This window comes from Elephantulus edwardii, unplaced genomic scaffold (genome assembly GCF_000299155.1).
Source record: "Elephantulus edwardii isolate Elephantulus edwardi_28Jun2011 unplaced genomic scaffold, EleEdw1.0 scaffold00047, whole genome shotgun sequence".
NCBI classification, from domain to species: Eukaryota; Metazoa; Chordata; class Mammalia; order Macroscelidea; family Macroscelididae; genus Elephantulus; species Elephantulus edwardii.
Window position 1 is genome coordinate 19,994,509 of NW_006399797.1, and position 13,629 is coordinate 20,008,137.

General features: G+C 41.0%; 2 pseudogenes; one reads left to right on the forward strand and one right to left on the reverse strand.

Moving 5' to 3' along the window:
- Window positions 1-326: 326 nt before the first annotated feature.
- Window positions 327-817, reverse strand: LOC102875507 (annotated as a pseudogene).
- An 8,314-nt stretch (window positions 818-9,131) lies between these two features.
- LOC102875904 lies at window positions 9,132-10,282 on the forward strand (annotated as a pseudogene).
- The last annotated feature ends 3,347 nt before the right edge of the window (window positions 10,283-13,629 follow it).

The window sequence follows — 13,629 nt, forward strand, 5'->3', positions numbered from 1 at the left end:
CATGTGATTTACAGCCTCTGAAAACCCACTAGAGGGTTAGCTAAGCATGGGTTCTGACTCAATGGTACATACTAAAAACAATGGTAGCAGTAATTCAGGTATCTCAATACCTCGCCAGCTGTGGATACAGCATGGTAGTAGGTTTTATTTGTGATTCCAGGTTAGGTTTTTATCCAGAGGCTCAGAGACTGGTTAGATTTTTCACATTGGGACTTGTACAGGACTTCTAACCGTACATCATAGGCTCTAGTCCCAGCTCCTCCAGCAGGCCAGGAGGGAAAAGTCACAGAAGTGTCACAGCAACAAGAAGCTTATGGAAGATTCATTCAGCTCTCTTCTATATGAGCTGTATTTCTTGATGAGACTTCTATTTTGGAAGATGATGCACATTTTGTATCTTTATCCTCTTGTTCCTCCTTGGTGAACAGTATGTCAGTCAGGTACTTGTCAGAGACAGCTGCTGGCAGGTCCCCATTATATTACTAAGATAAACTGCCAAGAGATGCTTGCACAGGAGGCTGTCACTCATCCATAGCACCGAGAAGCCAAGTGCCGGACATGAAAAGTAATGACAAGAGGCCCAACAAGTGTATGTTATATGTTTTACCAGAACTTCCAAGGACCTGGTAAACATGCCTCCCACTGGGAGATGAGATCAAGGTAATGGACTGTGCATCAACAAGGTCCAAGGCCTGGATGGCTGAGGAGCCAAAGAGAAACTTGAGGGACAACAGAAGCATCATTTGTGTGCTCTTGTGGACTGCTGCGGCATGTCATTCAGGAGTTCCTCCATCACCACGGGTAAAGTGACCACCATAGTGCTGCACAGCCCGTGGGGCAGGGCGGCACTTCCTTTTAGACTATTAATGCAAAACCATTCTTCCTTAGTTTATCACTTCCAGAATAATAGATCATATGATGCATATGTCTGATTCAAAGTGATCAATACCATTTCAGCTAATACCTAGGATGTCTAAATTCATTAATTTAAATTTATAAATTTATTTTATAATTAAATCCATTTAGTTATACCAGAAAAGAGTACTGACTGTCCCATGGATTGCCAAAAAACAGAAAGATCTATCTTGGAGAAGGTGCAGCCAGAGTGTTCCTTGGAGGCAAAGATGATAAAGCTTTGTCTCACTTATTTTGGTCATATAACTGGAAGAGGGACATCGTCCTTGGAAAGATAGAGGGATGGCAAAGGAGAGAAAGACCTTCAAGAGGTGGGCTGACACAGTGACTGTAGCAATGGACTTGAGTATGTCAGAGGTGGTGAGGATGGCACAGGATAGGACAAGGTTCAGATCTGTTGTTCACAGGTTCTCTCTGAGTTATAGTTGACTGGGTGGCATGTAACAACAACAACAATATATGGATGGCTATTGTTCTAATAAATATATAATTGCACTATTCAATGATGATACGTGCTCTTAAGTACTTTTTGTTGTTGTTGTTGTTATATGCCATCGCATCAGAATCAACTCATATCTGATGCTCCAGATGGTCTTCAGAGGCTGTAAATTGCTCAGGAGAAGATTCCCTATATTGTTCCCATGAAGCAGTTTTTACATTGGAAATATTTGCCTTTGGGTTGGCAGCTGAACTCCGTATCACTAGGCCACTAGCAATATACAAGAGTGGTAAGATTTCAAATGAGACCTTTGCAAACAGAAATTAATAATCAGAGAGAGAAAACATTTGGACAAGTGATATTGAATTCTTAGTATGTGCACATACTCATAGACTGCATATTGGATCATCCACAGCAGAACAAAAAGTTCTCCAAAGTCAACATCACAAATCTACAAATCAACTGACCTATTTCATCAGCACAAAACATTTTCTGTTACTTTCCAAAGACAGGGTAATGATGAGCATAGTTCAATGCTGAGTAATTTTAGAAAACATAATGAGTAGGAATGATTGGATGAAATACAATGTAAATGAGAGTGTGAAACGCAATGTATACAAACTTTGTATGCAAACCAATATAAAAGAAACATTTTTTTAAAAAGAGAATTTACATACTCTACACGGAATTGTTTTTCTGTGGAAACACATAGTCATTGGACCTATGTTAAATTGACATATCTCTGTAGTACTTTTAGGTCCATAAAACTAAAGGTGTCTAATTTTAAAAGTGAGATATATCACGGATGGCTAATAAGACAGTTGCAATTCAGAAAACTTGCTAGTATATAATTCTATTGGCAATAATTTCAAATACACAAATAATTTCACTTACATCTGATATAAGCAGTCCTAATGTTGTGATGTGTCAAATAACTTATAAAGGCTAAAATACAATATACATGTTACAATTAACGTTTAAAAAACTTACCTACCTGTCCTTTTATTTTTGAGATTGTATGCTTTTAGAAAAAATGATTATAGAATGTGCAAATTAATTTCAGTCTCTCCTTTGGCAAGAATATGTAAGCTTTTTTGGGACACTTAGTTGTCTGTCATCCTAAAAGGAATTTGCTGAGGCACTCTTTGTTTCCCTTATATATCTTGGAGTATTCTAGTTTTTAATAATTCAGAACAAAATTTCCCAATGGTTTCATTCTTTTAAATGTTGAAGGACATCTGAATTATGCAATCTTAAATATGCTCAGGCCATCTTCTCAAGATTCCTTGAACTGTTGGTGCCCCATTGTGGCCAGTGTTTACAATTACATGCTCAGTTTTTTTTTTGTTTTTTTTTTCTTTTATCATCTTTTTTTTTTCCTATAATTATATTTTATTAATTTTCATAAACATTTACAGAGATTTTGGGCTTCCACTCATTCATTGTTGCACTATTCTCTCTACCCCCCTCCCAGTTTGTTCTTGTCCAAATGCCACAGTGCTTGTCAAAGCCAGTTCTGATTAATCTTCTTTGTCAGTGTATCCTTTGCCATTCCCTATCACTCCTCCCTGAGAGAGACTTCACCCTGAGTCATAAGGAAAAGGGGACGGCGTATTCTCTTAGCTACTTCCTGCTGAAAAGGGACGCTGTGGGTTTCAGGGTGAAGATCTTCTCTCACTACTCTAAAGGGCCCCTTTGGCAGTAGGAAGCACATAGACTATTATGGAGATTGATTTTGGAATTCAGATGCACTCTTATTGATTGTGCTTGGCTGTACATGTTCATATCCTTGAAGATGTATCATGGGGGTGTTGCAACCTAGAAGACACAAATTTGACTAACAAGTTATAAGTACATGAGTCCAAAAATTATGGAAAAGTAAAAGAAAAGATTCTTTCATTGTTTTACAAACCCTCCCCCAGGTCCCCTCCACCATGCTGCCCTCGCTCTAGTCTCCTGTGATGACAGAAATACCCAGTTACATCTTTCTTTTAGACGGTTCTCTCCCTCCTCTGTTTCAGTGCAGTATACATTATTGAACCCATCTTACTCAGTGTCTCCCTAACCCCAAGGACAGTCCCATTCTACAACAGTGGCATCATGTAATATTTGTCCTTTTGTGACTGGGATATTTCACTCAGCATAATGTTCTCCAGAGTCAACCATTTTGAATAATATTGCATGAGTTCCTTGTTTTTTAATGCAGCATAGTATTCCATTGTGCGAATATACCACAGCTTCTCTAGCCATTCGTTTGTTGATGGGCACTTAGGTTGTTTCCAACTCCTTGCTATTGTGAACAAAGCTGCAATAAACATGGGTGTGCATACATGCTCAGTTTTGTCTGCCAATGGGAAACTTTTTGAACAGTTACTTTCTATAGACAAATGGTGGCTTCTGCAGTCTGAAGAGAAGCACAGAGAGATGAGATCAGAATCCAGTTTGAACTGATGGTGTATGGCTGCACTGCAGAGAGTGGATACCTGTAAGGAGAAAGATTTGCATTAAATCATCAAAAGACTCTGAGCTCCATGAAGGCAGAGACATCTGCCGTACACTTAACAAAACTTGTTGAATGGCTGAGTGAATAAAAGAATAAATGGAAAAAAAAATAAATGGGTTTACTTCACGGAAAGTGTACACATAATTGATGCTCTTGGTTTGTTGTTTTTTTTAAATGCTGATAGTTGTTGTTTAAGATAAAAACATGCATTTAGTAAATAAATCTTACCTAATGAAGTCTCACATGTTCAAGAGTCTTTAGCAAACTTGATTTTCTGTGTCTTTTAAATTAGCCCCATTCATTTTTTTGTTTTTAATTAATCAATGTTAGTTGAGCTTCAAGAAACTCTGGTGATGCAATGGTCAAACTCTCAACTGCAAACAGAAAGGTTAGTAAGGCAGTCTACCAGCTGCTTTGCAGGATGAGAGAGCTGGGAATCTACTCCCATTAAGATTACAACCTTAAAGCCCTACGGGGTGATTCTACTGTCTCTAGGGTGATCTGCTGGTATACAAAGGCAACAGCTGACCTTTATGTTCAAAGACCTGAAGACACAAAAATGTGAAAGGCATAGTTCTAGCATTATAGAAGAGAGCACATCGAACTGCATGCTTTGCCTGGATTACTCAATGTTTCTTTAAGTTAAATTTTTAGGAAGTCAGAACAGATGCACGTGGTTCTCTTAGCCGTAATTTCATGTGTGGAGTAAGGAGGGAAGAGGAGAGAGGAATGAACCCTGGTCTAGCAGTGGTTACAGCACTTAATTGCTAAGCACAAGTCTAGCCTTGTGAATTCCAAGCTTCTCTGCAGGAGAAACAAGTGGCAATTTGTTTTTGTAAAGACTAAAAGCCTTCAAAACCCTATGGGGCAAATGTCCTCTGTCCTACAAGATCTTTATAAGTCAGAATCAACTCATGAGAAGTGAGTCTTTTAGTTTTGTTTTATTTTGGTTTTGTGAAAGAATGTCTGGAAATCTTTCCAATAATTAAAAAGCTGCATGTGCTAAGGTGCTCCTGATCCAGGCCAAGGTCTTCACAATTAAGTGCTATGCATCAGAAATCTGGACAATGACTAGGATGCTAGAAGAATAATTAATGCCTTTAAGCTTTGTGCTGGAGAAAAGTATTGAACATACCACAAACTACTAGGAGAACAAAGAGGTTCATCCCAGAGAGGGTGAAATCAAGCTGCTCTTGGAAGAAAGGATTCTGAAGCTCCGTCTGATATATTTTGGGCATGTTTCAAGGAGGGACCACTCCTTGGAGAGGGATATTATGCTTGGGGAGGGACAGAGCAGGAGGGACGGCTCTTCATGAGATGCATTGACTCAATGACTGGAGTAATGGGGGTAAGGAGTCAGAGACAATAAGGTTGGCTCAGGATATACCAGAGTTTAGAGCAAGTGAATCCACAGCACATAACAACATGTGTAGCAGGTGAAGGTGTTTGTGAAGAAAGGGTTTTTTTGCCAATAGGGGCTGGTTCAGTCATTTCAAAGTGAGCCCAAATTTATATCACGTTAAAGGGCAACACTGGAGTGTAGAGAAGCCAAAGCACAAGGAAGAACTCGAGATACTAAAGAGCTGAACAGAAGATTCCAAAAGGCAGCACGGAATGACAAAGCAAAATATTACAATGAAATGTGCGAGGAGTTAGAGTCAGAAAATCAAAAGGGCTGAACTCGTTCAGCATTTCTTTAGCTCAAGGAACTGAAGAACAAATTCAAACCTAGAGTTGCTATAGTCGAGGATGCTTTAAGCAAAATATTAAATGACCCAGGAAGTATTAAAAGAAGATGGAAGGAATATACCGAGTCATTGTATCAAAAGGAATTGGCAGATACAGAAGAATTTAATAAAATGACATTTGAGCAAGAGCCTATAGTGATGAAGGAAGTTGCTTTGAAGGAAATAGCAAAAAAGGCCCCAGGAATAGATGGTATACCAATTGACATATTTCAGCTAACAGATGCTGCTCTGGATGTGCTCACCAAGTTGTGCCAGGAAATCTGGAGAACAACCACTTGGCCAACTGACTGGAAGAGATGTATATTTGTTTCCATTCCAAAGAAGGGTGACCCAACAGAGTGTGGAAACTACAGAACAATATCATTGATTTCACATGCAAGCAAGATTCTACTGAAGATTATAAAAAAATGACTGGAACAGCACATCAGCAGAGAATTGCCAGAAGTCCAGGCTGGGTTTAGAAGGGGTCGTGGTAGTAGGGATATTGTAGCTGATGTTAGATGGATTTTAGCTGAAAGCAGGGAATACCAGAAGAATGTCTATCTCTGTTTCATTGATTATGCAAAGGCGTTTGACTGTGTGGATCATAACAAACTGTGGCTGACTCTGAGAACAATGGGAATCCCAGAACATTTAATCGTTCTAATGTGAAACCTATACTTGGACCAAGAGGCAGTCGTCAGAACAGAGCAGGGTAACACTGCATGGTTCAAAATTGGGAAGGGTGTATGTCAGGGATGTGTCCTGTCTCCATACCTTTTCAGCATGTATGCAGAGCAGATTATCCGGGAGGCTGGGCTCTATGAGGAGAATTGTGGCATCAGGATTGTTGGAAAATCTATTAACAATCTGTGTTATGCAGATGACACAACCCTGCTTGCTGAGAAGGACCTCATGCACTTGTTGCAGAGGGTCAAGGACTGCAGCCTTCAGTATGGACTGAGGCTCAATGTCAAGAAGACAAAGATTCTCACCACTGGACCAATTGGTAGCATCAGGATGAATGGCGAAGAGATTGAGATTGTTCACAGCTTCAGTTTGCTCGGCTCCACGGTCAATACTCTTGGCACCAGCAGTCAGGAAATCAAAAAACATATTGCGATGGGCAAGTCTGCTGTTAGGGACCTCTCTAAAGTACTCAAGAGCAATGGTGTCTCTCTGGAGACTAAGGTGCGCCTGACACAGGCCATGGTGTTTGCAATCACTTGTTATGCATCAGAGAGTTGGACAATGACTAGGAAGGACAGAAGGAGAATTGATGCCTTTGAGCTGTGGTGCTGGAGAAGAGTATTGAATGTACCATAGACTGCCAAGAAAACAAACAGATTCATCCTGGAGAGGATTAAACCAAGCAACTCCTTAGAGGCAAGGATTCTGGGACTTCGCCTGACATACTTTGGGCATGTTGCAAGGAGGGACAGGTCCTTGGAGAGGGACGTCATGGTTGGGAGGGTGGAGGGACAGCGCAAGAGGGGAAGACCCTCTATGAGATGGATTGATTCGGTGACTGGGGTAATCGGGATGGGTGTGTCAGAGACAGTGCCATTGGCATAGGATAGAGCAGGGTTTAGGGCTGTTGTCGTAAACGACTCGACGGCACATAACAACAACAACAACAACAACAACAACAACAAAAGCTGTAAGACAGATGTTCATAACTCAGGCCTTACTGTCTATCAAAAATTCTTGCTTTCTTGCAACAATGAATGAATGGAATCCCAAAATCTCTGTAGATGTTCACTGAAATGAAAAATAAACAACCTAAATTAAAAAAAAAAAGAGGAAAAAAATTCTTGCTTTCTGTCAAATTCCAAATATCAGCTCCTTCTTCGCTGGAAGCTGAAAGAATATTTTTTGTTCAGTTTTGTTTTTCATCTGTTTATTAAATTAATTTTATTCTGCTCCTAATTTTTTCCTATTTTGTCTCCCAATAACCAATGTATTCTTTTTCAAAACACTGCATATTATAGTATTCTGAACCTTAAATTACTGTATTTTCGGGAAACAGGTACAGAAATAGCATATTTGTACATATTAAATTTACATAGAAGAAGTAGTAGTTGTTATTGTTAGGTGCCATGGAGTCAAGTACAACTAGTTGCAACCCTATGAACAACAGATCTGAACCCTGTCCTATCCTGTGTCATCCTCACACTCTCTTACACACTAGAGCCCATTACGGAAGTCGCCATGTCAATTCCCCTGGTCGAGGTGTTTCCTCTCCTTCATCAATCCTCCACCCTTCCAAGCATCATGTCCCTGTCCAAGGAATAATAGCCCCTCCTAGCAATAGATCCAAATATGGGAGGCAAAGAATCATCACTCTTGCCTCCAAGGAGCACTTTGGCTGCACCATCTCCAAGACGTACTTGTTTGTTCTTTTGGCTGTCCATGGGATGTTCAGTGCTCTTCTCCAGCACCACACCTCAAAGGCATCAACTCTTTTTCTGTTAACCCTATTCATTATCCTGCTCTCAGATGTATAGCAAGTGATCTGAAAGACATAGCCTGAATCAGTAGCACCCTAGTTCTCAAACTAACATCATTACTCCTCAATAACTTGGAGAGGTCCCTAACTGCAGACTTTTCCAGTGCAATGTGTCTTCTTATTTTCTGACTGCTGGTACCAAGGATTTTAACTGTGGATCCAACTAAGATGAAGGTGTTGACAGTTTCAATCTCTTCTCCATTCATGATGATGTTGCCTGTTGGTCCAGTGGTAAGAATCTTTGTTCTTTGACATTGAAATACAATCCAAACCGAAGGCTGCATTCTTTAATCTTCTGCAACAAGTGCTTCAAATCTTCCTTGCTTTCAGCAAGAAAAATTGCGCCATCCACATAAGACAAGTTATTGGTGAGTTTATCTCAGATCCTAATGCCACATTTTTCTTTACAGAATCCAGCTTCTCAAACAATTGGCTCAGTTTACAATTAAGTAGGTATGGAGAGAGAATACAACCCTGACACACTCCATTCTTAATTTTAAACCATGCAGTGCTCCCTGCTCTGTTTGCACAGCAGCTTCCTGGTACATGTATAGGTTTCAAACAAGCACAATTAAGTGTTCAGAGACTCCCATTCTTCTCAATATCAGCCACAACTTGTTATGATCCACACAGTCAAATGCCTTTGCATAGTCAATAAAGCACAAATAGACATCCTTCTGGTATTCTTTATTTTAGTATACTTCTGGTATGCTTTAGTAAAGTACTTGTTGTGAGGTGCCATCAAGTCAACTCCAACTCATCGCAACCCAATGAGAAACAGATCAAAACCTTGCCCACTCCTATACTTCTATATACTCTACGGCAGGCTCACTCTGTTGGGGAGTGACTCTAATAAGCACTTCTTCTGAGATGGATTTGTTTGTTCTTTTGGCAATTCATATTCAGTATTTTTCCACCAACACCACAATTCTAAAGCATTGCTTCGTCTTCCTTATTTATTGTTCAACTCATGGAACGTACATATGAAGCAATTGAAAAGAAAACATAGACAGGTCAAGACAGGAAGTATGGGCCAAGATGGTGTTGGAAAGCACTATGGTTTATGTGGTTAACAGTGAGTATATGCAGAATAGGGGCTTCCTGCCTACCCAGCTACAGGCCCAAGATGCTGTCAGGAGAGTATGTCACTCCAAGACCTGCAGCAACCCTGAGAACAACATAGGCCTCATCGTATTGGCTTATGACTGTGTAGTGCTTGCCACGCTTACTCCAGACACTAGCCACATCCTTTCTAAGCTCCACACTGTCCAACCCAAGGGCAAGAGCACTTTGTGCTCTGGCATCTGCCTGGCCTATTTGACTCTGAAGCACCAGGAGGGCAAGAATCACAAGATGTGCATTATTGCCTTTGTGGGAAGTTCTGTGGAAGACAACGAGTAGGCTCTGGTGAAAACTGGCCAAATGATTTAAGAAGGAGAATGTAAATTTTGACATTTTCAATTTTGAGGAAGAGAAAGTGAACACAGAAAACCTGACAGGCTTTGTAAACACACGGAATGGCAAAGATGGTTCTTGTATGGTGACAGTGCCTCCTGGGCCCAGCTTGGCTGGTGCCCTCACCAGTTCGCCAACTCTGGCTGGTGAAGGGGGTGTCATGTTGGGTCTTGATGCCAGTGACTTTGCATTTGGAGTGGATCCCAGTCCTGATCCTGAGAGAGCCCTGGCTCCTTGTGTTTCCATGGAAGAAAAGCAGCAGTGGCAAGAGGAAGAAGCACAACTAGCAGCTACTGCCTCTGCTGCTGATGCTGGGATTGCTGCATGTGTGACTGAAGGTGAAAGAATTGGAATCCCATGTCCTAGAACTACAGATTCAGATGATGCTCTGCTGAAGATGACCATCAGCTGGCAGGACTTTGGTAGCACTGACCTCCCTGATCTAAGGACTCTGACTGAGGAAGAGCAGATTGCCTAAGTTATGCTGATGTCAGTCCTCCAGGCAGGCAGAATCATAGGACATTGATGCCAACTCAACCTTGGATAAGTCTGAGTCAGCTAAGGAGGAGGAGGACTATGATGTGATGCAGGACCTCAAGTTCCTTCAAAATGTCTTGGCAAACCTACCTGGTATAGATCCCAGCACTGAGTCCATTTGAAATGCCATGGGCTCCTTGGCCTCCCCGGCTACCAAGTACAGTGTGAAGGACAAAAAGGAAGAGGACAAGAACTGAGACTGGACAGGAGGGTAGCTGATCCCAGAGCTCATGGGGCTGCATAGGATGGGGCAAGATAGGGCTGGATATGCTATCTGTATATAACTTATCAATTTAAAAAAAGAATCTAAAACATGGCTTGGATTCAGGAACATTGTGGTGCAGTAGCTTGATTGTTCAAAATGGCTTTCCAAGCCATTAGGTCTGCCTTTTGCCACATGACTAGATGTTGCTGCTGTTATTTGCGGTTGTGTACAAATAATAATGACCATATGAATCACAGATCTGATCCTAGTCCTATCCTGTGCCATCCTCATCACCTCTAACACAAGCCCAGTAATGTAGACACTATGCTAATCCATCTCATTTAGGGTCTTTCCCTCTTTCATGACCCTTCACTTTTCCTAGCATGATGACTGTTTCCAAGAAATTGTTGTTGTTGTTGTTGTTACGTGCCATTGAGTCTGACTCACAACAATCTTATGAACAAACGATTTAAATTCTGTCCCATTCTGTGCCATCCTCATCATCTCTGAGACACTTGAGACCACTGCTACAGTCACTGTGTCAATCCATCTATTTAAGGGCATCATCTCTTTTGCTGACCCTCCCTCCACCTTTCCAACTATGATGTCCCTCTATAAGGAATAGCCTCTCACTGCAATTATGTCCAAAGTTTGGGAGACAAAGCTTTGTCATCTTTGCCTCCAAAGAGCATTCTAACTGTACTTTCTCTAAGACATAGCTGTTCATTCTTTTGGCAGTCCATGGGATTTTCAGTACTCTTCTCCAACACAAAGGCATCAATTGTTCTGTCATCCTTATTCATTGTCTTGCTCTTAGTTGCATAGAATGTGATTGAAAAGACCACAGCCTAAATTAGGCACACCTTAATCTTCCAAATGACATCATTGTTTCTAAATAATTTGGAGAGTTCCCAGACAGGAGACTTTTCCAGTGCAATACATCTCCTGATCTCCTGACTGCTAGCAAAGAACGTTGATTATTGATCCAAGTAAGATGAAATAATTGACAATTTCAATCTTTTCTCTAAATATCATAATGTTGCTTGTCAGTCCAGTAATGAGTAATTTTATCTTCTTGCTGTTGAGATACAATCCATATTGAAGGATTCAATAAGTATTTAAAGTCCTCCTCACTTTCAGCAAGCAAGATTGTGTCGTCTGCTAAATGTAAGTTGTTGATGAGTCTTCTTCTTCTTTTTTTTTTTTATTATTTTGTGTGCGTGTACCGTCAAATCAGATCTGACTGGTACAGGAGGATATTGTGCCTCCTTCTCCGGCAGAGCATCTGGTGGATTCGAACCGTGTTCCTTGGGGATTGCAGTGCAGCTTCTTGCCACTAGGCCACCAGAGCTCCCCTGAGTCTTCTTCTTATCGCGATTTCTAAGCATAGTTTCTTCTAAAATGCCCAAAGAATGTGATATGAAGTTTCAGCATACTAGCCTCTAAGGAACACTCTGACTGCAATTTGTCCAAGACATATCTGTTTGTGCTTTTGCCAGTCCATGGGATAATCAGTATTCTTTTCCAACACCACAGCTCAAAGATCAATTCTTCTGTCATCTTTATTAATTGTCCAGCTCTCAGATGTATAGGAAGGGACGAAGAGGCCATGGCCTGAATCAGGCAGCCCTTACTCTTCAAACTGACATCATTGCTCATCGGTAATTTAGAGAAGTCCCTGACAAGTCTTTCTCGATACAATACGTCTTGATTTCTTGATTTCTGGTACCAAGGATGTTGATTGTGAATCCAAGTAAGACTAAATCATTGACAATTTTAATGTTTCCATCTATCATGACTTTGCCTATAGGTCCAATGGTGAAGACTTTTGTCTTCTTATTGTTGAGATGTAATCCATATTGAAGACTAGTCTTTGGTCTTTTGTAACAAGTGTTTTAAGTTATATGACTAGTTAAGGCTACCCTAATAATGTGAATGAGGTAAATAGCACCTTTGGGATGGAAACATACAAATAAGTTGTATAGACCTCTAGTAAGGGGATTGGTTAGTTTTGCCAAGCTTAAATTGAACAGGCTCAGATGCAGAAGATAAGAATCTTGCCACTATCAAGAAAGAAAAAAGCAGTGTGAAGCACACTATATTTTGGTCTATGATTCCTAAGAAAGGTAGACCAAGATCAATAGCAGAAGGAGCAGCATCAGTAGAGGTGGTGGAAGATGAGAGACAGTGTTGAACTGAAACTGCAAATCTGTGAAGTCAGAGGTGAGTAGGGCCTTTGCCCAGGCTTACTGGAGACTTGTACATGTAATTCCATAATTCAACACTGGCTCAAAGCCACAAAGTTGAAAATCAGAGGCTCTGTGAGCATGCCTGAAATGCTGTCCTGATGAATTAGGTTATGGTTCTTCCAGCCATTGTAATTCTAGCTTTCCTCATTCTGTGATTGTAGCCTTCATCAATCTAGAGAAAGATAGGTTGTATTAGGACATAAGATTAGGTGGGATTTATTTTGAGACCCACTCCACTAGACTTTTAGTTCTCCTAGGACTCTGGGGCTTCGTCTGACATACTTTGGACATGTTGTAAGGAGAGACCGGTCCTGGGAGAGGGACATCATGCTTGGGAGGGTGGAGGGACTGCATAAGAGGGGAAGACCCTCTATGAGATGGGTTGATTCAGTGACTGGGGTAATCGGGATGGGTGTGTCAGAGACAGTGCGATTGGCACAGGATAGAGCAGGGTTTAGGGCTGTTGTACATAGGGTTGCTATGAGTCATAAATGACTCAACGGCACATAACAACAACAACAACAACAGTGGTGTGGTTTATAGCACTGGGATCTTGTATAGATAAATGTGCCATTGCAATAGCCAATGGCTGACAACGAACAGCCAACAGCCAAGAACCTCAGCCTACATGTGCCTGCCCTGTCATTCACCAGCCTCTGCCACCACGTGCATGGGCCTACATTGTATGAGTCATTTGCCTGGTAGCTTACGAGTTTCCCTAAGAAGTTCCAATCAATTACAGAACAGAGAGACATGGGCAGGAGTAAGGGAACTGAGAGGAGGAGAAATAATTGATGTCAAAGATAATCTGATGGTACAGTAGTTTGGAGAAGTTAAACATTTGGGTCATTTTTAACCTTATAAGAATGAGTTTTGTACTATTGCAAAATAGTTTATTCGTGCATGTCCTGACTGAAGAACCTGTAAACTTACCTGGTAAACTCCATAATCATGAGTATGGTCTGTGAGTTCTTGTAGCTATTGCAATGGATCAGTGTACTCAGTAGTAGAGCAACAAGAACCCTAGGAGGGATGGTTCGTTCCTAGGATTGGTAGAAATGAGTGTGGGAGTGTAGAAACATGTCTGGCT